This window comes from Neolamprologus brichardi, chromosome 3 (assembly GCF_056152115.1).
Source record: "Neolamprologus brichardi isolate AB-2024 chromosome 3, ASM5615211v1, whole genome shotgun sequence".
Classification (NCBI taxonomy): Eukaryota; Metazoa; Chordata; class Actinopteri; order Cichliformes; family Cichlidae; genus Neolamprologus; species Neolamprologus brichardi.
Window position 1 is genome coordinate 49,052,704 of NC_142106.1, and position 27,297 is coordinate 49,080,000.

The 27,297-nt window shown below is 42.7% G+C and overlaps 1 non-coding gene and 11 pseudogenes across 1 annotated transcript; 2 read left to right on the forward strand and 10 right to left on the reverse strand.

The window, feature by feature from the left end:
* Window positions 1–9,737: 9,737 nt before the first annotated feature.
* On the reverse strand, window positions 9,738–9,856 carry LOC148105255 (5S ribosomal RNA; annotated as a pseudogene).
* A 560-nt stretch (window positions 9,857–10,416) lies between these two features.
* Window positions 10,417–17,582, forward strand: LOC148105256 (G2/M phase-specific E3 ubiquitin-protein ligase-like; annotated as a pseudogene).
* Window positions 17,254–27,297, forward strand: part of LOC148105257 (uncharacterized) — a 10,265-nt pseudogene continuing 221 nt past the window's right edge.
* LOC148105258 (5S ribosomal RNA) lies at window positions 21,445–21,563 on the reverse strand (annotated as a pseudogene).
* Window positions 21,954–22,072, reverse strand: LOC148105259 (5S ribosomal RNA; annotated as a pseudogene).
* On the reverse strand, window positions 22,463–22,582 carry LOC148105260 (5S ribosomal RNA; annotated as a pseudogene).
* LOC148105261 (5S ribosomal RNA) lies at window positions 22,972–23,090 on the reverse strand (annotated as a pseudogene).
* Window positions 23,480–23,598, reverse strand: LOC148105262 (5S ribosomal RNA; annotated as a pseudogene).
* On the reverse strand, window positions 23,989–24,107 carry LOC148105263 (5S ribosomal RNA). The gene has a single exon (XR_015718681.1). It is a non-coding gene; the product is annotated as a 5S ribosomal RNA (ribosomal RNA).
* On the reverse strand, window positions 24,498–24,616 carry LOC148105264 (5S ribosomal RNA; annotated as a pseudogene).
* Window positions 25,007–25,125, reverse strand: LOC148105265 (5S ribosomal RNA; annotated as a pseudogene).
* On the reverse strand, window positions 25,516–25,624 carry LOC148105266 (5S ribosomal RNA; annotated as a pseudogene).

Below are 27,297 nucleotides of genomic sequence, written 5' to 3' on the forward strand. Positions count from 1 at the left end.
GGAGGAAACTGCAGGGAAGCAACAGGTCTCTGTGTAAAGTTCGGGAGGGACCTTGCTTTGACTCGGGTTTAACAGTATAAACGGGTAGGTCGCCTGCACGTTTGACTACCACATGGATGTCTGCCTCCCATTTATCAGCAAGTTTATGCTTGCCACGCAGCCGCACGTTTCTAACTAAAACCCGGTCCCCAGGTTCAAGTTCTGAAACAGTTATTTTGCGATCAAATCTGGCCTTATTCTTGTCTGCCACTTTTTGTGCAGTTTGAGAAGCTAACCTATAGCTTTCCTCTAGCCGTTTCTTGAGACTTTCAACATATTGCGAATGTGTCACTTTTTGATCTTTGCTGAGAGGAAGTCCATATGCAAGATCAACAGCTAATCTGGGTTTTCTGCCAAACATCAATTCGTAGGGTGTAAACCCTGTTGCATCACTACGGGTGCAATTGTACGCATGTACTAATGGCATAACATAGTCTTTCCAGTGAGACTTTTGTTTGGATTCCAGTGTTCCTAACATACTAAGTAGTGTTCTATTAAATCGTTCAGTAGGGTTACCACGTGGGTGGTACGGGGTAGTTCTTATTTTCTTTATGCCAGAGATCTCACACAGATCTTTTATCAGTTTTGCCTCGAAATCAGGACCCTGATCGCTGTGCAGGCGCTCAGGTATGCCGTAGTGGACAATGAACTGGTCCCACAGGCACCTGGCGACCGTTCGTGACTTTTGATTAGAGGTGGGCAATGCGAGGGCAAATTTAGTGAAATGATCGGTTATCACAAGGATATCCCGTGTGTTGCTACTGTCTGGTTCTAGACTGAGAAAATCCATACAGACGAGTTCTAAAGGTCTGGTTGTTGTTATGTTGACCAGTCTCGCTGCTTTTTCAGGGGGACTCTTTCTCCGTATACAACGATCACATGTTTTCACTTTTTGCTCAACCTCTGTCGCCATGCGTGGCCAATAGAATCGGGTTCTGACCAGATCAAGGGTTCTGTCGATACCTAAGTGGCCCATGTCATCATGCAAACTTTGGAGCACTGAAGCTCTGAGCTCCTCAGGAAGAACAAGCTGGTGGGTCACCTGGTCTCCATCTTGTCTTCTTCTGTATAACACCTCATTGTGCATTTCCAACCGATTGAGTTCCCTAAGCAAAAGAGGGAGATCTGGGAGTTCTTTTCTAACAGTCGGTGGAGGTGTCTGGCCATGTTCGATTTGTTTGATAACTTGGTTGATTGTCGAGTCTGCTCTCTGCTTATCCTTAATTTCTGATTGGGACAAGGCAGGAATGGTTGGTAAGCCATGATGTTCTTCTGTAACACAGACGTCTGGAATCGCGTCAGCTGAGAGGGTAAGCGATTCTACAAGTGTAACACCACTATCCTGACAATCATCACTGACTTTTACAAGGTGATTTCGAAAGATTGCTTGGACAACATCACTATCTACAAGCTTTATGGTGTCAGTGGCGTCAGTGTCAGCTAAGTGACGCTCTACAAATTGGCTTACACGCTCCTGCTCTTTCTTGGACTGGACATCGTTTACGAGTTCTCCATGAGGACGTCTAGACAACCCATCTGCGTCTAAGTTGTGCTTTCCCGCTCTATACTGTAACTTAAAGTTGTAGTTAGACAAAGCGGCAAGCCACCTATAGCCAGTGGCATCTAACTTAGCAGAGGTCAATATGTATGTGAGTGGGTTACTATCTGTAACTACAGTGAACTGACCACCATACAAATAATCGTGAAACTTTTCAGTCACTGCCCATTTGAGTGCTAAAAATTCCAACTTGTGGGCTGGATATCGTGCTTCACTTCTTGATAACCCACGACTGGCAAAAGCTATGGCTCTGAGCTGACCCTCTTGCTCCTGGTAGAGTGCTGCACCTAAGCCAGTAGTACTGGCATCGGTATGGAGTACATAAGGCAGCTTCGAGTCTGCAAAGCCTAAGACGGGGGCTGACGTTAGCTTTTCAATGATTGAGTCAAAAGCTTTTTGACACTCTGCGGTCCATCGGTCCTCAAATGGCAGTTTGGGATCAAAGTAGGTCTGGTTGGGTTCTTTGGACTGTAATTTCTTACGTAGTGGTGGGTAACCACGAGTGAGGTCATTGAGTGGGCGTACTATGGACGAGTACCCTTTTACAAAACGTCTGTAGTACCCCGAGAACCCCAGAAAAGATCTTAGTTCTTTGAGATTCTTGGGCCGTGGCCAGGTCTTTAGGGCCTGAATCTTTTCGGGATCCGTCTCCACTCCTCTTTCAGAGATTACATGCCCAAGATACCGAACTGTGGTTTGGAAAAATTTACATTTTTCCAGCGATAACTTTAGGCCATACTCTTTAAGGCGATGGAGTACCCGCATAAGTCGGCGTTCGTGTTCTTCCAAACTGTCTGAGAAGATGATGAGATCATCTAAAAAGACGAGCACTTCATGTAAGTTCATATCACCAACACAGCGCTCCATCAGCCGCTGGAAGGTGCTTGGGGCATTGGTTATGCCCTGCGGCATGCGGTTAAACTCCCAGAACCCAAGCGGTGTCACAAACGCGGTCTTTTCTTTGTCTGTCTCCTCAACCTCTATCTGGTAATACCCAGATTTCAGATCGAGGACCGTGAACCACCTGGACCCTGAAAGGGCAGAGAATGTCTCTTCCAGATTTGGAAGTGCGTAAGAGTCTTTTATTGTTTGCAAGTTCAGCTTGCGAAAGTCTATACATAGACGCACATCGTTGTTCCGCTTTCTCACCACAACAATGGGAGACGAGAAGGGCGACTGAGACTCTCTTATCACACCTGCAGCAAGCAGCTCCTGCAGGTGTTTCCGAACAGCTTCAAGATCTTGAGGGTGTATAGGGCGTGCACGGTGCTTGAAAGGAGTCGGATCATTAAGCTTGATGGAATGTTTCACCTTGTTCGTACACCCAAAGTCAAGATCATGAAAAGCGAATACTTCCGGAATGTCATTGAGTTGCTTGGTTATCCTCTCTTTCCATTCATGTGGAATCAGAGAGTCACCAAAATTGAAATTCAGCGGTGTCTTGCTTGTGGCTGACTCATTAACACTGGTGACATTATGCTGGGACATGATACAATGGAAAGCTCCCAGCTCTGCAATGACACAAGTAGACGGGATAGTAACATCTTGTTCTGTTTCATTTGTAATCATAACAGGCACTTTGTGTGGAGCTCGGGAAGGAAGTGTTATCAAGCAAGTTTTAACACAAAGGCCACCAGGCAAAGAAGACTGAGAGGGGTGTTCAACTATGGCACACGTGTCTGCTGCAATACAATGAACGTTAGCAGATCCCTCTAAAACTACTGTTTGGCCTGCTGGAACTACAGCTGTAGCCTTGCCTGACAGGGTAACTAACCCAATGCTCCCATCTTTGTTCTGTGTATGTCTTAGTTCTAGAGTTTTCAACAGGGCTCTAAACCCGCAAGGACTAGGTAAGTAGTCAGAAGTCTTAAGGTCCAAAAATTTTTCATAAAGGACATCAAGCGTGTTTGTTCCCACCAACACTGGGGTCTGACTGTTTGGATGAGTGTCTGGAACAACAAGAGCTAAGGTTGGTATGTCAATCTCTGCATCTAAGAAGTCTTTTGGAAAAGTAATGCATGTCTCTATATAACCCAAATAGGGAACGGGCTGACCTGCAGCACCCTCCACTTCTAAAAGATCATAGAGTGAGTTAAGGTTTTGATCTGGAAAGTTTTGTTTGTAGAACGACTCAGCGACTGTGGTCACTTGTGACCCTGAGTCCAGGAGACAATTTACATTAACGCCAGAAATGCTAACTACTGCTGTGCATTTAGAGCCAACCAACCCTTTTGGCAGACTATACTTCTGTGGCTTAGTGACAGACTGCTTACAGTTAGCACGTTGCATGTACTTAGTGGGACATGATCGCCTGGCTGCAGTCTCCATTTGCCCCGCAATAGAGACTGTTTTCAGTTTAACTGTTCCTTAGTGGCTGGAGGGTTCTCAACCTCCCATTTCCTCTGTTTCTCTTTAAACAGTTTGCGCTTTTCAGCAACTAGGGCTGGGTTTGGTTCATTTTCGCAGTTTGGCTTGATGTGGCCATCTTCTCCACATTGGAAACAGTACCATGGTTTGGGCGGGGTACTTAGAGTTTTAACGGTTCGTTCTGAGTGCTCCTTGCTCACTTTGTCTGGCTTTCGGTTTTCTTTAGACTTGGTATGGGAGGCATATCTGGAATTCTGCGCTTTTGATTTCGCAGTCAGCTGCACCAGTTGGGCCTGGAGCTCTGCAACTTGCTTTGAGAGTTCTTTAATTGAGCTTAAGGTGGTTGTGTTTTCATTTTCGTCTAAGCAGCCTTTGACTGTTTGGAGGTGGTATGTCGCTTTTTGTTTTGTGATGTTCAAATGTTGCTTCATTCGCATGTTTTTGGTAGCATTTTGGTCTTCTTCTGTGCGTAATAAGAGAAGCAACTCAGGAAAAGATGGGGGGTTAATCCGTTTTTGTTTTAGTTGAAGTGCGTTTAAAAGGGAATCATCCCAGCAACCACGACAGAACTGCGTGACAAGGAGTCTGTCAACATCATTGCTTAAAGCACCACCCCGTTTTACAGTGTGAGTTAAAGCTACCTGAAGGCGTTGTAAGTATGACGACGGCTTCTCACCTGGATTTTGGAAGGTGTCAAGAAATTTGGCGTAAAGCTCTCCACCATCTTGAACTGTCCCATAGGCAGAATCCAACATTTGAAGGTAGTCTGCAGGTGAGCTGTCTGGGTTCAAGTGCTTAACTACGTCAGCTGCCGGGGGTAAGAGAGACTCAAGAATCTTTCGCGATTGTTGCAGCTGCGACATGGAAGTGTCACTCATGATTAGTTCAGCACTGGAACGCCAAGTATCATAATCTGGCTCATAGGTTGGCCGGGGGTCCTTGCCAGAAAAAGCTCTGAGTTTTTGTGAAAAATGTTGCACTGAATGATCATCTCTTCTCACAATGTGCTCAACTACTACACGCTGCACCTCAGGAGGGTTTAAATCTGGTGCAGGTATGGTGGGTGCACTATGAGCTGGGTTTCTTGCAGTGTGATTTGACTGGTTCGATTGTTGTGCACCACCAACACTGGGTTCAACAGCTGAAGGCTGAAACTCAGCCAAGGGAGATTCAGGTGAGTCAATTTGCTCTGATTGATCATGTTCAGGCTCTTTGATTGATTCAGCTATCTGTGACATCATGTCCTTCAGAACATCTGCAAACCCTCGGCCGCTCATTTTGGCTAGGTTTTTTAACTCAGTGAGATATGACTTGGTTGTATCATTCCCCACACATCGCGTGTATACGCTTGCAAGAGATTGTATTCTATAGCTAACCCCACTATCGGATATGTGGTTGTAAGGTAACGGCTCAAGAGCATCAATAGCAGTACCTGAATTGTACTCAACTACAACACTCGAGAAAAACTCAGATTTACTATCATCTACCTTTAAGACTCTTGAGATTGACCCATACTGTTTTAGGAATTCAGTCACCTCATCAATTTGCTCATCTCCAGCTATTTCGCTCACCATCACCGAATTTGGGACTTTAACAGATTCACGCTCAACAAGACGGTCCATTTTGGGTGCGTTATATACTTGTAATCACATGAGAAAAATCTCCTGGCTGGCTCGCCAAAACTTACTGTAACCACTGACTCACTTTAAGTAGTTTAGGACAGCCAAACTATAGACCAGTTGCTAGGTTCGGCAGGGCTACAATAGAAAGCGAGGCGAATACAGAATGAAATGGCTGGAGACAGGAATTTGAGCAGCAACGGTTATTATTTACACAAAAATGAAATAAACAAGACACAAATTCCACATTGACAGTAGTAATGATAATAATAACAATAACAATAATAAGAATAAGCCGGCAAAACAAAAATAACCCCAAAAATAGTTGTTTGAGCTCAATATTCAATTGTCTTTTTGTCTTTGGTCATTTGTCAAGTCAAAAGTTCTTAGTCTAGTTCTTTTTCTCTTTCGTTTGTGGTTTGTGTGTTACCACTTGGGAGTCTCCGTCGAGGAAGAAGAGTAAGTTCCTCTGCAAAGTTCAGTCTGGGCTCAGGCTCGCCATCTCCATCCGGAGAGAATCCATCGGGATCCAAAATCTTAGTTCCTTCCACACGAACAAGGAAAAAAAACCTAGCCTGCACAACAATATTAACATTATTGCACACAGCCAGCTCCGTTTCTTCTCTTGTATCACAGCTATAGCTTTAGTTCTTTATCTTTTCACATTTCTTTCACATTACCACAGTAATACATTACATGCATGCTTTGAATATATCTCTCGTTGTACATGAAATTATTTTAACCACATGTAAAACAACAAATGAATTTCTCGTTCTCTTTTCAACCATGAAATTGTGATTAATAGGTATAACCAGCAAGATAATAGATTTTTCCAATCATCGTTCAAGTATGCTAAACAAATTCTACCACAAACAGCATTTCAACCGTTTTTAAACAGCAAATTACCACTCGCGAATCGGTATGAACAGAAGAAACAACTTTTAGCAACAGGTTAACACATTATTAATTTTTCAAACCCATGGGCTCAACTCACCAAAATGTTAGAAAATTCCGCACGAGCTATCCGTGGCCTGTCTCATCTACGTCCACGTGCGAAAAGACCTAGCTCATGTGAAACGATGGTCTGGTGTTTTGGAAGACGGGGCTAAACCCACTTTCAACCAATGAAAAAAAAGCATTTACCCCTTGTGATTCGGCAACAGAAAAATAAAGTTTGCTGGAGGATCACACTTCCTATTTTCAAAATAAATGATGCTTTTCAAAATAAAAGAATGAAAATACATTTATACAAATAAAAAGAAACCAAGAAAGAATAACAACAAAAGCGGTTTTCTCTACTGGGTTACAACAACAGATCAGTAAATCCTGCAGTAATGTCCTATGGTCTGTCATCTTGAGTGAGACCAGTCCCAGAACCTTAACAACCTCAACCACTTGTAGCAGATGGCTGCCCCTCCCTCAGGTTTCATCCTGTTACAGTTTTTTCTGATGGCTTTAACCCTAACTGTGATTCTTATAGCACAATTCCTAAAACTATTAATACTTATAGCAAAACCACTCACTGAGTTTGCAAAACTAAAAGCACAAACACTTCTTTGCACTCAGTTTGCAATGTTGTAACACACACTTTGCAAGTATGTAGGCACAATTCAGTGCACAACACTCTTTTTGCAGAACTTTAAACACAACTCACTGCTTACACTCAATTACCAAGTTTCCAACACACTCCTAGCAAAATTATACACATGTATGGCTATCATTAACACTATTTTGCCAACTGTCTGGCACACTTTCACATGTGAAAACTGTTTTAGATAATTAGTCCACTTTGCAATCAGCCTAAGCACTATAAACAGGCCACAGGTAAGCTGTCTATGTGGAGTACAATGGAAGGAGCAGTAAGAGTGAGAAGAGTGAGAATCAGAGGAGGCTGAGGGAGAGGACGTGGAGGTGAAGAAGTTGGAGGAAGAGGACGTGGAGGTGAAGAAGCAAGAGGGTTAGAGGAAGTTAGAGGAAGAGGACAAGGAGGAGCAAGAGGAGGACGAGGAAGGGAAGGAGGAAGGGTAAGAAGAGTAAGAAATAGAATTACTGATGACATCAGCTCTACATTAGTGGACCATGTAATCAACCATGGAATGACCCTGAGGGAAGCTGGCCAACGGGTTCAGCCTAACTTGAGCTGCTACACTGTAGCAGGCATCATAAGGATGCCCGCAACAGAATCCGAATGAAACAAATCTACAGAGTACCTTTTGAAAGAAACAGTGTACGTGTAAAACAGCTGTGATATGACTATGTGCAGGTAAGCTATAGTATCATTGGTACTGAATTTGGAAGTGCATACTGTAGTGCCATGCATGTGCCTGCTGTGCTGAATTTGTTTTGTCTTGTCTAGAGAGTGATGGAGCTAGAGGCAGATGCCATGGGTCATGAGCAGATTTTTGTGGATGAGGCTGGTTTCCACCTCACAAAGACAAGGAGACGTGGCAGGAACATTATTGGACACCGTGCCATAATCAATGTCCCAGGACAATGTGGTGGTAACATAACTATGTGTGTTGTTCACCATCATGCAACCCTGGGCCCATATAACACTGCACACATTATTACATTCCTGGACACCTTTGACATGCTCACCAATGTTCAGAGACCAGAGCAGACCAGATACGTCATCATATGGGACAATGTTAGTTTCCATAGATCTGCTTCGGTCCGCAACTGGTTTACAGATCACCCACTCTTCACTGTACTCAACCTCCCCCCATACTCTCCATTCTTGAACCCAATTGAAGAGTTCTTCTCTACCTGGTGCTGGAAGGTCTATGACTGTCATCCCCATCAACACATAGCCCTTTTACAGGCAATGGAGGAGGCATGTGGGGATATTGACCAGACATCATGTCGGGCCTGGATACGCCATTCCAGGAGATATTTTCCCCGGTGCCTTGGACTCGAGGACATTGCATTTGATGTTGACGAAATTTTGTGGCCGGACCCAGAGAGACGACACGATGTAGACTGATTTCTTTTTTTTCCTCAGTGAAATTACTGTTTTGTTTGGACTTGGGAATAAACACTTGTGTTTGTTTTGATGTGTGTAAATAAACACCAGTACTTGAAGTTTGGATCCCTCCATGTTTACAGACCTATGACAAAAGTATGAGCTCAAACTGACATAGCCTACTTTGTGCACAGAGAAAGCAAAAGCCAGATGTGTTTTTTATTCATACCATCAGTGTTTAGTTGGTGCATTGTGTGCTTATTAATATGATGGCTTGTGTTAACTGTTGGATACGAAAATACCATTTTTACAAAGGTGTGGAGAGTTAAGCAAGGGTTATTCGCTTTTGCAAGAAAACTACAATGTTTTGCTGATTGGGTGAAGAGTTTTCTTATTTGTGTGTAGAGTTTTGCAAAAATAGCCAATAGTTACAAAAAATGTGCTTAAGCTATCAGAAAAAACTGTAAATCCCATTGAGGAGTTCTTCTCTGCCTGGCGCTGGAAAGTGTACGACCGTCATCCTCATCAACAGGTAGCCCTTTTACAGGCAATGGAGGAGGCATGTGGAGATATTGACCAGGCATCATGTCAGGCCTGGATACGGCATTCAAGGAGATATTTTCCCCAGTGCCTTGGACTGGAGGATATCGCATGCGATGTGGACGAAATTTTGTGGCCGGACCCAGAAAGACGACATGATGTAGGCTGATTGTCTTTTTTTTCCCTTTTTTTTGTGAAATTCCTATTTTGTGTTCTGACTTTGTCTTGGTTTTGATGAGTGTGAATAAAGACCAATACTTGAAGTTTGGATCCTTGTATGTTTACATGACACTATGACAAAAGTGTGACCTCAAATTGACATCTGTACACAGAGAAAGAAAAAGCCAGATGTGTTTTGTATTCATACCATCAGTGTGCAGTTGGCGCATTGTGTGCTTAGTAGATGATGGCTTGTGTGTACTGTTTGATACGAAATCACCATTTTTACGAAGGTGTGAAGAGTTAATCTAGCTGTGTTCGCTTTTGCAAGAGAACTACAATGTTTTGATAATTGGGTGACAGGTTTTCTTATTTGTGTGTAGAGTTTTGCAAAAATAGCCAATAGTTACAAAAAATGTGCTTAAGCAATCAGAAAAAACTGTAATACACCCCTTCTCTGGATCAAAAGCAGTTCAGTGACATGAAAATGAAAGGCTTACAGCACCAGGTATTCCCAGGCAGTCTCCCATCCTAGCACTAACCAACCCCAGCCCTGCTTAGCTTCTGAGATCAGACGAGGTCAGGCGTGCTCAGGGTGGTATGGCCGTAAGCTGCTGCCCACAGCACAATGTGTCAATTTATGGAATCAAGTGATGAGGTGGCCAGTACCTGAAGTTACGAACACAATCCTATAACTACGGTGGCCCTGAAGTGCAAATCACACCAACAAATTGCTAAACACAACAACAAAATTGAGAGGCCCTGAAGTGCAAATCACACCAACAAATTGCTAAACACAACAACAAAATTGAGAAACACAAAAACAAATGGAGAATCACAAAACAAAATTGAGAAGCACAAAAACAATACTGAGAATCACAAAATCAAATTAAGAAGCACAAAAACAAAATTGAGAAGCACAAAAACAAAATAAGAATCACAAAAACAAATTAAGAAGCACAAAAACAAAATTGAGAAGCACAAAAACAAAACTGAGAATCACAAAATCAAATTAAGAAGCACAAAAACAAAATTGAGAAGCACAAAAACAAAAGAAGAATCACAAAAACAAATTGAGAAACACAATTACGTTAAGAAAACCGGAAAGGGTAGGTACCATTCGGCAACAGGAGACATCACTGATTGGATGTCCGCGCTGTTCGTCTTTGGAACCGGAAGTTACTCTGCCTGTAGCGCATTTCGTTTGAAGAAGAACGGCGGAATGTTTTGTCCTAGCTGTGGGAAAAAGCTGGTTGAGGAGTCACCGAACTTTTGCAGCGGCTGTGGCGAGAGGCTTTATCACGCATCTTGCATCGGAGACACTTCACTCCCATTGAGTAAGTTAATAAGCATAATAAAATGTTTGTTATTAATTGATTTATTAGCCTAGCGTTAGCTGTTTCCAGACCATAGCAGACCAGAGGGCTGTTCCACTAAGCGAGCTCAGAAAATCGAGGCTCATTTGAAAATGCACGCAGCTGTCAAAATGACTGCTCAAGACCTTTCTAGTAGTGAAGGTTTGAAGGCAGTTCTAGTGTTAACAAACCTCGCAGCTAGGGTGCCACGGACCAGACTTGTCCACAAGCATATTGCATAATGAATGAGCAGAAAGACTGCAGGTTAGCCTCGTTGCTGGAACCGAATTTGGGGCAATCGAGCCTGGATTTTCAGAGTGAGCCTGGCTTTTGGGATTAGCTTGCTTCGTGGAACAGTCCTCTGAGCATTTCCACAACTGAAACGATAATAAATTAGTTCATTTATTATGTTTGGTTAACTTTAGGAACTAACACTATTATGTGTCTATACATTAAAACTTACTGGTGTAGAATTGTATTGGTCAGTAGTATCAGTTGCATTGTCATTCCTTGGTAGAAATTTTCTAGTGAGATTATTCAGTGTTGTCCTTATTTGCGTGTTGTGTGGACAATGGAATGTCACATGAATTAATGTCTTTAATGTGTGACATTGTAGTACATTTTTCCTTTGTTTCCCTTTAGCATCACAGACTACCTCAAACTGCCCGACTCCAACCTTCAGCACCTTCATAGAATACAGAAAAAAGAAAAATGAAGAGAGGTAAAAGTTTTCTGAAGGGAGGAAGGGCTTAAAGAAAAAGGAAAAAAGAAAGGTTCAGGTAGTTTGGCTAGCTCAGTCTGAAAACAAGTTGAAGTTAATTTTCTAATGACATTCTTTTGTTATTCCTTAGGGGAGTTGTGTAGAAAATGTTCAGTGTAGTAAAGCTATCCAGAATAAGAACAATTGTTTACGAGTAATTGTACATTTAGGTTGTCAGGAAGATCCCTCTTTTGCAGTTAATAAATATTCAAGTTTGAATAGATCTGCTTAGAGTCATATTAGTATCTACTTGGCCCATTGTTCATGTCTTTTTCCTTACAGATAAATGTCGGCTTGATGACCATTAAAAAGGGTGGTTTGAAGCCATACCGTGGAAAAACTATTTTCCTAACAACAGACCCTGACGCTACTGCCACAAGTCTGCTCAATCAAGCTGTTAAAAAAATGAAGGACTTTAACAAAGATCTAAAAGATGGACCTTTCCTTCTTCTGTATCCGGATGGCACTGAGGTCATTACTGTCCCTGGAACACAAAGACCATTTACACTTGAGGCTTATAAGGCTGAAGTTGGCAAGCCTTATCAAAGAATCACTGTTTTCATCTGCTTGAAGAGTGACTTTGAAGATGGTAAGCTGCTAATGTTTGTTTGGATTTTGACACACATTCCCTTAGTTTCAACAACTGCTAATTTTGAAATTGTGAAATGATAACATTACGCATAAAGCACCCAAGTCAATAGCATACCTACATAAAAATGGTGAATGGCCTGTATTTGATATAGCACCTTCTAGGGTTCTACAACCCCCCCAAGACACTTCACAACAAAACCAGTTATTCACCCACACACATTGCTGGTGATTAGCTACAATGTGGACACAACTGTCCTGGGATTCACTGACTGAAGCAAGGCTGCTGTACACAGATGCCACCTATCCCTCCCACTACCACCACCTGGCATGGAGGGTGGAGTGTCTTGCCCAAGGACACAACGACTGCGACAGACTGAGCAGGGCTCAAACCTTCAACCTTTTGATTACAGGGCGGGCTTTTAACTCCTCTGCCACCATTGCTCCCTAAATTAGCTTGTATATGTTATGTTTCTTCCTGGAAACATGAAATTCAGCCATTTTTGGATCTACTGAGTCATGAGTTTTCAATGCTAACTTTATGCCTTTCGTATTAATCTATTATTGATGATCAAATAAAGTTTCATACATTAGTATGAATTTAGTTAGCTTAGCTTGATTTGTTTTCATGTTTTGTAGTTGGAGAAAATTTAGACTTGTCTGACTCTGACCCAGAGATTGTTATTAAAAGGCCCTCTGAGTTTGATCTTGCTGATACACTGGTAAGTACAATTTAAAATTTTCTATAGAGTTTTCTTGTTGTTTAGCCACCACCATTTGCCTCAGTTCAGTAAAACAGTTAATAGTTATATGTGAAATACATTTTGTGTGTGTGTGTGCGTGCTCGCGTGTGTTTGTTTGTTTGTTTGTTTGTTTGTTTGTTTGTTTCAGCCATGGGAACTTCAACATGAAAGCAGTCCTTTACAGAAAGCGGCAGAATATGAGTAAGTGATATTTTAAGAACATGTAATCTTTTACTGTTTTTTGCCTACACTTTGTATTAATGAGATATACACTTTTGTCATTCATTCTGTATATGGTTTTTGGAACATGGACTACATAATACTTGTATTGCTTGTTTCTTAATCAAGATGCTTAAATATTTTCAAAGTGTCAATTAATATTTTCACAGTACACAACAATAATGCTTTTCTTTGTTCTCTAAGGAAGGGTGCTGGGGATCTTGTGCTTGCTAATGAAGTACAACAGGTAAAAAACTTTTTTATTTGTAAAACAGTGCAGCAGACAATCTCCACCGCCTTTACTTTGCAATTAGATAACGATTCACTGTTTGCTTATTCATTGTTATTATACAATGCATTTCACATCCTCAATTTTCATACTATCAATAGATTATAACATCCACCCCTTAAAGGTACAATAAGTCATACTACATGAAATAATCACAAAGCAGTCTAATGTCTCAATCATGTTGGAAAGAAGGTTACATTGAAACTGTGTATGACTCGTCTTTGTCATCTAGAATCTTCTGGCGCTGATCCGTAGCCATGAAACTCATGGAACGAGAGGAGGGAGAGTCACTCGTTTGTTTATAAAGATAGACTGCAGTACACAAATTTGACCACAGGATGTTATTCTTATTTCATTCTTACTTATTGTACCTTTAGATAATCTATTGGGATAGGGAACCTAAGGTACATCCATCTACTTCCGGACCATGGGTCCCCTACTGCTAAAAAAATAGGAGTCTATGAGCCAATAAAAATTATTTTCTGATCCCGTTTGCTGTGTGCCATGGATTTAAAATATGATGTCCGTGAAGTATATAAACACATTTTGATGCCAAAAAGTGCTTAAGCGACAGGTGGCAAAGGTTATTTTAGGTTTTGTTTGAAAAGACGTGGCGAAATGTAAATGTTCGTCTCACAAAATTGACATCATCGAACCAGACACAGAGAAGAGGAAAAGCTTAGTTTTGTTTAGCGAGCTTCGAATCCTTCTTCCAGGATGATGTGGAGAAAACCACTATAAATCTGGCCATGTGATAATTAGCAGCTACGCTGGGGGAGAAAAGCTTCTGAGGCGACGTCATATTTGTGACATCTGACTTGTAGTCATTTTAATGACGAATTTTTACAAGCTAACAAACCTCAAATTACATTACAGACATAGTCGAAACACAATTATTTATTATTTAAATTGAAGTACAACATATGTGTGATTCAGAGAGTAAGGCAAAGCAGACCAGAAAATAACTTTTATAGCTCCATTCACTTCCATTCATTTTTCTTTTGTTCAGGGACCCATGAGCAGACCAGAAGGGGAGGAGACTTAGGCTCCCTATATTAAAATAATTATCAATTGGTCAAATATGAATTTTCATTCATCCTCATTTCTGTATTTCCAGGTCATAGATTTGGAAGAAGAAAACGATACAGGCACTACTGAATGCCTCACTGTCGAGAGCTCCTGTTACAGGTGCGTTGTATCTTGAGTAATTATTCCAGAGGGTTTCACAAAATATATACACACAATTATTATAAATGTATGTAGTTTGACTCTTTTACATTAGATTCTTCAGAAAAAAAAAATAGTAGAATCGTTCTATAAAACTGGAACTGCATGTTTATGCATTTGTCTTTTTGCATCTACACTTTGTGTACATGTTTTCACTCTGCAGAAACTACACACAGCTGTTTGAACCGATTGTGATTGATGATGAAGATCCTACTCCTAACGAAGCCAAAGCTGAGCCCCCAGAAGAACCTGTGTTAGTAATTTAAACATTTGAATCCAATTAACCGCCATCTTGTTCTGTACAAGACATCATGCAATCATGAGAGAAGTATATACACCTTTAAAAAATAAGTTTCCCTTTTTTTTTTTAGAGACACCAATTTGCAGGCACATGAAATTATTGCAAATTTGGCACTGGAACTTGACCACAAGAAGGTCAGCAGGTTCAATATATCAAGGTCAGCTGTATGGGATGGAGCTGTTAGAGGATTTCGACGCAGCACATACTCTGACAACTACGACATGTTCATCAAGTTTAATGATGATGCTGGCAGCTTTGAAGAAGGTTTGGATACAGGTGGCCCGAGGCGTGAATTCCTCACACTTCTTATGGGCAGTCTGAGAAATCGCCCCATCTTTGATGGACCTCCAGAGAGCCGTTATCTTGTATATAATTCAAGAGGTGGATGTTTTCTCCGTAATTATTACAATGGAAATTTTAATAAAAATTGGCTTATTTTTTTCATTAGCATATTTAATAGCAATTAACCATGATAATTATGTGCCCTGTATAACAGCTGCCAGGCAAGATGAGTACTTTTTAGCAGGAAAGATGATCGCTGTATCCATTGTGCATGGGGGACCAGCACCACATTTCCTCTCCAAGAACCTGGTCAACCACATCACAGGGAATCAGAGTTTCAGCGCCACTGTAGAAGATGTGCAAGATGAGGAGATCACAAAAGTTCTACATCAGGTAGAAAATTACCTAGGCTCAGGGAATGGGTTTACTTAGAAGACACTTGGGGCCAGTTTAAAAGATTTAATCAGGATAAAAGTTATCCGGGTTGGATCATATCTTGAAAGTAGGTTCAAGGTAGATTCTGTAATCTGAAAGGACAGATTTCCACCTCCCAACAACACAAGTGAAATAACAAATTGATTATTTTTTTAATCCAATGTTTGAATGAATCATAAAAGTAGTGAAAATTATATTTTTGTTTTTCTTACAGTAAACCTTTTTTTTTTTTTTTATAGGTCCTGAAAGCTGAATCAGAGGAGTCTTTGCATAATCTTATTTTGCAAAACAGCACAATCTTCCAAACTGCTGGATGAGAGCAGTGAGAAACAAGCATTTGTGGAGGAGTACCTCAGATGGTACATCCTTGAAAGAAACCAAAGTGTCATTCAACGGTAAACTCATTACTCCTTTTAAATTCAGGATGGCCAGTTGCTCATCACAGCAGCCACTGACATTTTCAGACCTTCAGATGTATATGAAAAAACTGATTTAGTAGCATCCGTGTGATCTGATGAACAACAAGTTAATTCCTGAGCCACTGTTGCACGCTATTAACCTTTTGACACTAGAACTCTAATTTAGTATACATTTATTGTTCACAATGACCCATAATAATCATAGTCATGCAACATGATTAATTTTTCAGTTATTTATAAAAAGAGGTGAGCCCTTGTTTGACACACTTGTTTATTCCAGTGTGAAAGCACTATTTTTTTTTAAATGCTGAAATCCCAATGAGCTCTTCTTTTTTTGCTGTCACAGTTAATTTCTGAGCACTATGGATTGTTTTTGTGTATGAGTGATTCTATGCATTTGAAATCTGTCCAAATTTATAATGAAAGATCTAGTAGGTAAAGACATTTAAACACAATTTAGAAGACTGCAATAGTTATAGCTATAAACCAATTATTAGTTATTTGTCTATCCTTTGCAGATTTAAAGATGGACTGGAAAGTCTGAATTTTTTAAGTGCACTGCAACAACATTCCAGTGTGCTGGCCCCACTCCTATGCTTCTCTGCCAAGGCCCTGACTGCTTCAGAACTGGAGAGCATGTTCAGACCAGATCTCAGCCCAGCAGGAAGCAACAAGCGGCATAAGGAGGTCCTAACACTTGGCTTTTGGGCAGATTATCTCCTTGATTGTGAAGGTTTGAATGGCCGTTTTTATTTGTTTATAGTTTTATGAAAGGAGAGGTAAGGAATTTAATTTTCTGTAATGTACTACAGTGTTTACTTTCTTCTTTCAGAGAAGGCAACAGCAGTGTGCCTGGAAGATTTGATGATGTTTGCCACAGGGCTGACGGCAGTTCCACCGGCAGGAATGACACCACCACCATGCATCCAGTTTTTAAGTGATTCGCCTTTTCCAGTTGCAAACACCTGTGCAAATACTCTGAAGCTACCCATCTGTGACTCATACAGCATCTTTAAGGCCAACATGGACTTTGGAATTCAAAATGCTCCAGGATTTGGATGTTCTTAAATCAGCAAGGTCATCAAGTTACAGTTACTGAGTTACCCTGTTAGGTTCAGCTGCCGTTGGCACACTACTTAACACATTCATGTGACAAGCAACTTCCATATTGTTAAACATTTAGTTGTTTTAGTTGTTTTTTCTGAATATTGTATGTTGGAAAAGTGACAGAAATGCTGGACACTATTTGTAAATGGTTTTATTAAAGAAAATTTTAAATGTTTCCTTGTGGTTAAATGTTAATATTTAAATCCATGCCAGTTGCTGTATATTATGAACAATATTATATTCAATTTAGCAAGAGGGAAAGGAAACACTACTAACATTAAAAAATGAAGGAAAAACAGAAGGGCTGGAGCACTCAAGTAAGTCCAAAGGTTTTATTAGGTGCAAAAAAAGGAAAGAAACTAACGTTTCGACACCGTGTGTGTCTTCGTCAGAGTAACTCTGACAAATGTCATTACAAACTGAAGTTCAGTTGGTATCTAAAACCCAGCTATGTCCTTCAGGGCCAAATACAGTTCTGTGGCCGATTCCCAGTCTTGTGGCTGCTGCAGTGTGTTTTGTTGTACAGCCTGTTGTAAATATTCCTCAATGTTTGGATCACCACACAATCCAACCGGTAGCCCCTCCTCGGGAAACACATCCAGTTCCCTCTCCTCAACAGCAAATCCACCGTCTCTTGAACCATATCTGCAAAATGAAAATAGAACAGTGAAGGATTTTTTGCTGACAATATGGAACTATATAAATCAACGCATGCAGTGAAATGTTATAAACTGCTCTATCATACTTATGTGTAAAATTATGAATATATATTAACCAACTTAAGCAATAACAACACCTTGCATTTAGTTTGATGCAAAAGGTTAATTCATTTTGTTAAGAACTCAAATACCTGTGAGGCAAGAGATAGAGTTCGTTTGGAATCCCCCCTGGACACGATGCAAGTCTGCTTGGCCGGATCCTGTGTTTGTTCCAGAGGTCTTTGCATTCATCCAGGTCTTTCTGTAGAACCCCTCTGAAGCAGAATCTCAGCAAGCATTGGTGTTCGTGGCTTCCATTTAAGTTTCCAGAGTCTCTTAGGTCTCCAAAAAGGTCCATCCAAAACTGAGACCTGGGTATATAATTAATATTTAAGAATCAATTTAGCTTTGTTCTTGGTCATTTTATAGGGTTTGTTACATTTTGGTCCCATTTAAAACATGCCACAAATGGATGTCAAACAAAGTAATGCATATTAGTTTTCCATAAATATTGTAGCGACCCTGCAGTAATGTTCTTGTTAAAAATGCTGTATTCTTTTCACTCTGTTCTGTGTGTTGATTGTGAGGAGTGGAGAGTTTGGTCTGAGTTTTTCATTTTGTATTGGCGTCGTTAAATCTAGGCAAGCATGATCATTTCGGCACAACAGCTGACAGTGACCATTTTGAGTTCCTGCAATAAAGTGACGGCTGTTAACGTCTATCTCATCCAACTTTTCAACACGTCCAGCAGGACGCTACTCTATTTTCTTAAATTCATGTAAAAAAAAACAAAAAACGATCTGATCAGCTTTCACTGTAGCTTACACCTACCAGACACAAATGTACCCACCTTCCTCTTCTGAAATAAGACCACCATGACTCGATGCGCTGATTCCCAGTAGATGATCCGTAACTGTGGCTTGACGATCCAGCATAATAGTCCGTGTGCGCGTGACGGAGGGTACACTGTATTGCTGCCATAGTCCCATTCTCAGTCCCGAAGTCTGTTCGTAATCTCATTGGTATCACACCAAGACTCTTTACACAGTTTATATAATTGTGAGCTATAACAGCCGGGTTGTTGTTTGTTGCTCCACACACAAGCCACATCAGTCTTCTTGAAAAGCCATCTATACATCCTGACAGGGCCAAGCCAAAGGGTTTCAGTTTATCATAGCCACATGCCATATGTAATTGGGCCCCATGGAGTGATACGTGCGTCTTGTGAACCTCCTTCGAGTTCTCAGAGCGATTCCTTGAGGATTTAGTTGTCTCAACAGCCTCATAACTACATCACGCTTGACACGCAGCTTGTGTTTTTGTTTGAGAACTTGCCACATGGTCCGATATCCAAACAATTGTCCTGGTCCTCGAAGCTCGGACAAAATGGCACGCCTCACCTCAGGAAGTGGAGAATAGTTGCCTCGTCTGTACAGTCCAGATTCTTTTAAATGCGTTTTCAGTGTACGCATACTAATTGAAATGTCACGATTACACTTGAGCATATCCAGTATCACCTCGCATGTATGTCCTGAATCAAAATATTCTCGAATAGCGACAGCTATGTTTGGGTCACCGCTAATGTTCATGTTTGAAAAAAATGCGCTACAGTCAGAGTAACTTCCGGTTCCAAAGATGAACAGCGCGGACATCCAATCAGTGATGTCTCCTGTTGCCGACTGGTACCTACCCTTTCCGGTTTTCTTAATGAAATTGTGCTTCTCATTTTGTTTTTGTGATTCTTCTTTTGTTTTTGTGCTTCTTAATTTGATTTTGTGATTCTCAGTTTTGTTTTTGTGCTTCTTAATTTGATTTTGTGATTCTCAGTTTTGTTTTTGTGCTTCTCAATTTTGTTTTTGTGCTTCTTAATTTGATTTTGTGATTCTCAGTTTTGTTTTTGTGCTTCTTAATTTGATTTTGTGATTCTCAGTTTTGTTTTTGTGCTTCTCAATTTTGTTTTTCTGCTTCTCAATTTTGTTTTTGTGCTTCTCAATTTTGTTTTGTGATTCTCCATTTGTTTTTGTGTTTCTCAATTTTGTTGTTGTGTTTAGCAATTTGTTGGTGTGATTTGCACTTCAGGGCCTCTCAATTTTGTTGTTGTGTTTAGCAATTTGTTGGTGTGATTTGCACTTCAGGGCCACCGTATATAACCCTACCTGCATGCTTGCCTAATACCCTAACCCAAAGACTCAGTTTAGCATTTATCCAGCAGCACAGGCCCTGGATTTTTGAAGATGGCCTCAGGAACCAGCACAGGGCCTGGTGTGGTGTAGTTAGCCTCGGCCAGCAGCACTGGCCCTGGTGTGTTGTAGGTGGCCTCAGCCAGCAGAACAAGACATTGGTGAAAACAGCCAAAAGCAATGTCGTTAATGTGCGCTCATTAATGGGCAGCTGCTTTGGGTCTTTTACAGTTTTTTCTGAATGCTTAAACACTAACTGTGATTCTTATAGCACAATTTCTAAAACTATTAATACTTATAGCAAAACCACTCACTGAGTTTGCAAAACTAAAAGCACAAACACTGCTTTGCACTCAGTTTGCCATTTTGTAACACACACTTTGCAAACCTGTAGCTACAATCCACTGCACAGCACTCTTTTTGCAGAACTGTAAACACAACTCACTGCTTTACACTCAATTTCCAAATGATCAACACACTCCTAGCAAAACTATACACATTTATGGCTATTATTTACACTATTTTGCCAACTGTCTGGCACACTGTCACATGTAAAAACTTTTTTAGATAATTAGTTCACTTTGCAATCAGCCCAAGCACTATAATACAGGTAAGCTCTGTGTGTGGAGTACAATTGAGGGAGCAGGAAGAGTGAGAAGTAGAGGAGGCCGAGGAAGAGGACGTGGAGGTGAAGAAGTAGGATGAAGAGGACGACAAGGACAAGGAGGAACAAGAGGAGGACGAGGAGGGGGGAGAGGACGAGGAGGGGGGAGAGGAAGGGTTAGAAGAGTAAGAAATAGAATTGCTGATGACATCAGAGCTACAATAGTGGACCATGTAATCAACCGTGGAATGACCCTGAGGGAAGCTGGCCGACGGGTTCAGCCTAACTCGAGCCGCTACACTGTAGCAAGCACCATAAGGACATTTTGAAATGAGAATTGGTTAGTACAGTCACTTTGCACTAAGATTTGTAGCACTGCCATATGCTAATGAGAAACACAACAATACCATAGATGTAAAAATACTGAAATTGTTACTTTACAGAATTGCTAGATGACCAGATGCTGGGGGCAGAGGACGCATGTTCACTGCAGACCAAGAAACCCATATAATCAACATGGCAACTGCAAATAATCCTATACTTGGAAATAAACACTTGTGTTTGTTTTGATGTGTGTAAATAAACACCAGTACTTGAAGTTTGGATCCCTCCATGTTTACAGTCCTATGACAAAAGTATGAGCTCAAACTGACATGGCCTAGCTTGTGCACAGAGAAAGCAAAAGCCAGATGTGTTTTGTATTCATACCATGAGTGTGCAGTTGGCGCATTGTGTGCTTAGTAGATGATGGCTTGTGTGTACTGTTTGATACGAAAACACCATTTTTACGAAGGTGTGAAGAGTTAATCTAGCTGTGTTCGCTTTTGCAAGAGAACTACAATGTTTTGATAATTGGGTGACAGGTTTTCTTATTTGTGTGTAGAATTTTGCAAAAATAGCCAATAGTTACAAAAAATGTGCTTAAGCAATCAGAAAAAACTGTAATACACCCCTTCTCTGGATCAAAAGCAGTTCAATGACATGAAAAAGAAAGGCTTACAGCACCAGGTATTCCCAGGCAGTCTCCCATCCAAGTACTAACCAAGCCCAGCTCTGCTTAGCTTCCGAGATCAGACGAGGTCAGGCGTGCTCAGGGCGGTATGGCCGCAAGCTGCTGCCCAGAGCACAATGTGTCAATTTATGGAATCAAGTGATGAGGTGGCCAGTACCTGAAGTTACAAACACAATCCTATAACCCTACCTGCATGCTTGCCTAATACCCTAACCCAAAGACTCAGTTTAGCATTTATCCAGCAGCACAGGCCCTGGATTTTTGAAGATGGCCTCAGGAACCAGCACAGGGCCTGGTGTGGTGAAGGTAGCCTCGGCCAGCAGCACTGGCCCTGGTGTGTTGTAGGTGTCCTCAGCCAGCAGAACAAGACATTGGTGAAAACAGCCAAAAGCAATGTCGTTAATGTGCCCTCATTAATGGGCAGCTGCTTTGGGTCTTTTAATACACCCCTTCTCTGGATCAAAAGCAGTTCAATGACATGAAAATGAAAGGCTTACAGCACCAGGTATTCCCAGGCAGTCTCCCATTCAAGTACTAACCAAGCCCAGCCCTGCTTAGCTTCTGAGATCAGACGAGGTCAGGCGTGCTCAGGGGGGTATGGTAGTAAGCTGCTGCCCACAGCACAATGTGTCAATTTATGGAATCAAGTGATGAGGTGGCCAGTAACTGAAGTTACGAACACAATCCTATAACCCTACCTGCATGCTTGCCTAATACCCTAACCCAAAGACTGATTTTAGCATTTATCCAGCAGCACAGGCCCTGGATTTTTGAAGATGGCCTCAGGAACCAGCACAGGGCCTGGTGTGGTGTAGTTAGCCTCGGCCAACAGCACTCGCCCTGGTGTGTTGTATGTGGCCTTAGGCAGCAGAACAAGACATTGGTGAAAACAGCCAAAAGCAATGTCGTTAATGTGCCCTCATTAATGGGCAGCTGCTTTGGGTCTTTTAATACACCCCTTCTCTGGATCAAAAGCAGTTCAATGACATGAAAATGAAAGGCTTACAGCACCAGGTATTCCCAGGCAGTCTCCCATCCAAGTACTAACCAAGCCCAAGCCCTGCTTAGGTTCCGAGATCGGACGAGGTCAGGCGTGCTCAGGGTGGTATGGCTGTAAGCGGCTGCCCACAGCACAATGTGTCAATTTATGGAATCAAGTGATGAGTTGGCCAGTACCTGAAGTTACGAACACAATCCTATAACCCTACCTGCATGCTTGCCTAATACCCTAAGCCAAAGACTCAGTTTAGCATTTATCCAGCAGCAAAGGCCCTGGATTTTTGAAGATGGCCTCAGGAACCAGAACAGGGCCTTGTGTGGTGTAGTTAGCCTCGGCCAGCAGCACTGGCCCTGGTGTGTTGTAGGTGGCCTCAGCCAGCAGAACAAGACATTGGTGAAAACAGCCAAAAGCAATGTCGTTAATGTGCCCTCATTAATGGGCAGCTGCTTGGGTCTTTTAATACACCCCTTCTCTGGATCAAAAGCAGTTAAATGACATGAAAACGAAAGGCTTACAGCACCAGGTATTCCCAGGCAGTCTCCCATCCAAGTGCTAACCAAGCCCAGCCCTGCTTAGCTTCCGAGATCAGACGAGGTCAGGCGTGCTCAGGGTGGTATGGCCATAAGCTGCTGCCCATAGCACAATGTGTCAATTTATGGAATCAAGTGATGAGGTGGCCAGTACCTGAAGTTACGAACACAATCCTATAACCCTACCTGCATGCTTGCCTAATACCCTAACCCAAAGACTCATTTTAGCATTTATCCAGAAGCACAGGACCTGGAATTTGAAGATGGCCTCAGGAACCAGCACAGGGCCTGGTGTGGTGTAGTTAGCCTCGGCCAGCAGCACTGGCCCTGGTGTTTTGTAGGTGGCCTCAGCCAGCAGAACAAGACATTGGTGAAAACAGCCAAAAGCAATGTTGTTAATGTGCCCTCATTAATGGGCATCTGCTTTGGGTCTTTTAATACACCCCTTCTCTGGATCAAAAGCAGTTCAATGGCATGAAAATGAAAGGCTTACAGCACCAGGTATTCCCAGGCAGTCTCGTATCCAAGTACTAACCAAGCCCAGCCCTGCTTAGCTTCTGAGATCAGACGAGGTCAGGCGTGCTCAGGGTGGTATGGCCGTAAGCTGCTGCCCACAGCACAATGTGTCAATTTATGGAATCAAGTGATGAGGTGGCCAGTACCTGAAGTTAGGAACACAATCCTATAACCCTACCTGCATGCTTGCCTAATACCCTAACCCAAAGACTCAGTTTAGCATTTATCCAGCATCACAGGCCCTGGATTTTTGAAGATGGCCTCAGGAACCAGCACAGGGCCTGGTGTGGTGTAGTTAGCCTTGGCCAGCAGCACTGGCCCTGGTGTGTTGTAGGTGGCCTCAGCCAGCAGAACAAGACATTGGTGAAAACAGCCAAAAGCAATGTTGTTAATGTGCCCTCATTAATGGGCATCTGCTTTGGGTCTTTTAATACACCCCTTCTCTGGATCAAAAGCAGTTCAATGACATGAAAATGAAAGGCTTACAGCACCAGGTATTCCCAGGCAGTCTCCCATCCAAGTACTAACCAAGCCCAGCCCTGCTTAGCTTCTGAGATCAGACGAGGTCAGGGGTGCTCAGGGTGGTATGGCCGTAAGCTGCTGCCCACAGCACAATGTGTCAATTTATGGAATCAAGTGATGAGGTTGCCAGTACCTGAAATTACGAACACAATCCTATAACCCTACCTGCATGCTTGCCTAATACCCTAAGCCAAAGACTCAGTTTAGCATTTATCCAGCAGCACAGGCCCTGGATTTTTGAAGATGGCCTCAGGAACCAGCACAGGGCCTGGTGTGGTGTAGTTAGCCTCGGCCAGCAGCACTGGCCCTGGTGTGTTGTAAGTGGCCTCAGCCAGCAGAACAAGACATTGGTGAAAACAGCCAAAAGCAATGTCGTTAATGTGCCCTCATTAATGGGCAGCTGCTTTGGGTCTTTTAATACACCCCTTCTCTGGATCAAAAGCAGTTCAATGACATGAAAACGAAAGGCTTACAGCACCAGGTATTCCCAGTTAGTCTCCCATCCAAGTACTAACCAAGCCCAGCCCTGCTTAGCTTCCGAGATCAGACGAGGTCAGGCGTGCTCAGGGTGGTATGGCCGTAAGCTGCTGCCCACAGCACAATGTTTCAATTTATGGAATCAAGTGATGAGGTGGCCAGTACCTGAAGTTACGAACACAAACCTATAACCCTACCTGCATGCTTGCCTAATACCCTAAGCCAAAGACTCAGTTTAGCATTTATCCAGCATCACAGGCCCTGGATTTTTGAAGATGGCCTCAGGAACCAGCACAGGGCCTGGTGTGGTGTAGTTAGCCTCGGCCAGCAGCACTGGCCCTGGTGTGTTGTAGGTGGCCTCAGCCAGCAGAACAAGACATTGGTGAAAACAGCCAAAAGCAATGTTGTTAATGTGCCCTCATTAATGGGCATCTGCTTTGGGTCTTTTAATACACCCCTTCTCTGGATCAAAAGCAGTTCAATGACATGAAAATGAAAGGCTTACAGCACCAGGTATTCCCAGGCAGTCTCCCATCCAAGTACTAACCAAGCCCAGCCCTGCTTAGCTTCCGAGATCAGACGAGGTCAGGGGTGCTCAGGGTGGTATGGCCGTAAGCTGCTGCCCACAGCACAATGTGTCAATTTATGGAATCAAGTGATGAGGTGGCCAGTACCTGAAGTTACGAACACAATCCTATAACCCTACCTGCATGCTTGCCTAATACCCTAAGCCAAAGACTCAGTTTAGCATTTATCCAGCATCACAGGCCCTGGAATTTTGAAGATGGCCTCAGGAACCAGCACAGGGCCTGGTGTGGTGTAGTTAGCCTCGGCCAGCAGCACTGGCCCTGGTGTGTTGTATGTGGCCTCAGCCAGCAGAACAAGACATTGGTGAAAACAGCCAAAAGCAATGTCGTTAATTTGCCCTCATTAATGGGCAGCTGCTTTGGGTCTTTTAATACACCCCTTCTCTGGATCAAAAGCAGTTCAGTGACATAAAAAAGATAGGCTTACAGCACCAGGTATTCCCAGGCAGTCTCCCATCCAAGTACTAACCAAGCCCAGCCCTGCTTTGCTTCCGAGATCAGGCGTGCTCAGGGTGGTATGGCCGTAAGCTGCTGCCCACAGCACAATGTGTCAATTTATGGAATCAAGTGATGAGGTGGCCAGTACCTGAAGTTACGAACACAATCCTATAACCCTACCTGCATGCTTGCCTAATACCCTAACCCAAAGACTCAGTTTAGCATTTATCCAGCATCACAGGCCATGGATTTTTGAAGATGGCCTCAGGAACCAGCACAGGGCCTTGTGTGGTGTAGTTAGCCTCGGCCAGCAGCACTGGCCCTGGTGTGTTGTAGGTGGCCTCAGCCAGCAGAACAAGACATTGGTGAAAACAGCCAAAAGCAATGTTGTTAATGTGCCCTCATTAATGGGCATCTGCTTTGGGTCTTTTAATACTATAGTATTTCATTCAAGATGGCGCTGGAGTGACGGCAGCCTTTCCAAGTAGCTCTGCAACACCGCACTTTTTCTTAACTTTTAACTTTTTTAGACTAGGCTTTCAAACTTTATTTCACCTTCCTCTAGTTACTGTACTTCTACCTCTTAGATATAGCGATACAAGATGGATAATGCACTTTTTAAAACTTCTGGAACCAGCTCCTTCATCTACTCGAGAGCGGAGCTGCTGGCTCTAAGAACAAAGGGACAGACCGGCATGCGACACAACATCCCGGCTGAGATAAAGAGGAGCTACAGAGGCTGCAAGGCTGGAGCGAGAAAAGCGGATCACCGGAGGCGATTCAAACCATCAATCCCGACAGTGATAATGGGCAACGTGAACTCGCTACCGAATAAAATGGACGAACTGTGTGCTCTGAACAACCACCGACTATACCGTGAGTGCAGTTTGTTTATCTTCACGGAGACGTGGCTAACCGAGCTAACGCCACAAGCTAACATAGACCTATGCGGTTTCACATCCGTGAGAGCCGATAGGGACACGCAGGCCAGCGGAAAAAGCAGAGGTAGGGGACTCATTGTCTACGTTAACAACAGATACTGCAACCCCGGACACGTCTCCGTTAAAGTTTCGGTATGCCGTCCGGACCTGGAGCTGCTAGCTGTTAGCTTGCGGCCATATTATCTACCTCGGGAGTTCAGTCATGTGATCTGTGTGTGTGTTTACATCCCTCCGAGGGCCGACGCAACAGCTGCCTGTGAGAAAATACACACAGTCACAGCAAGACTCCAGACACAACACCCCGAAGCTTTCATTATTATATCTGGAGACTTTAATCATGCCACACTGGATTCTACTCTGGCTGCTTTTCACCAGTTTGTGAATTGTCCCACAAGGAGCAACAGGACAATTGACCTACTGTATGCTAATGTGAGAGATGCATACAGAGCCACCCCCCTCCCCCCACTAGGGAAGTCAGACCACAACCTGGTTTACCTACAGCCACAATACACACCCCTCGTCCAAAGGCAGCCTGTCACAACACGCTCCATCAGGAGATGGACCCCAGAAAAAGAGGATGCTCTGAGAGACTGTTATGACACCACAGACTGGGACGTGCTTCTGAGCCCACATGGTGAGGACATAGAGGGGGCGACACACTGTCTTACAGACTACCTCAACTTTTGTGTGGACACGGTCGCCCCTGCTAAGACGGTACGGTGTTACCCTAATAACAAACCGTGGGTAACACAGGAAGTCAAAGCTGTCCTCAACATGAAGAAGAAGGCTTTCAGGAGCAAAGTGAAGGAGGAGATGAAAGCAG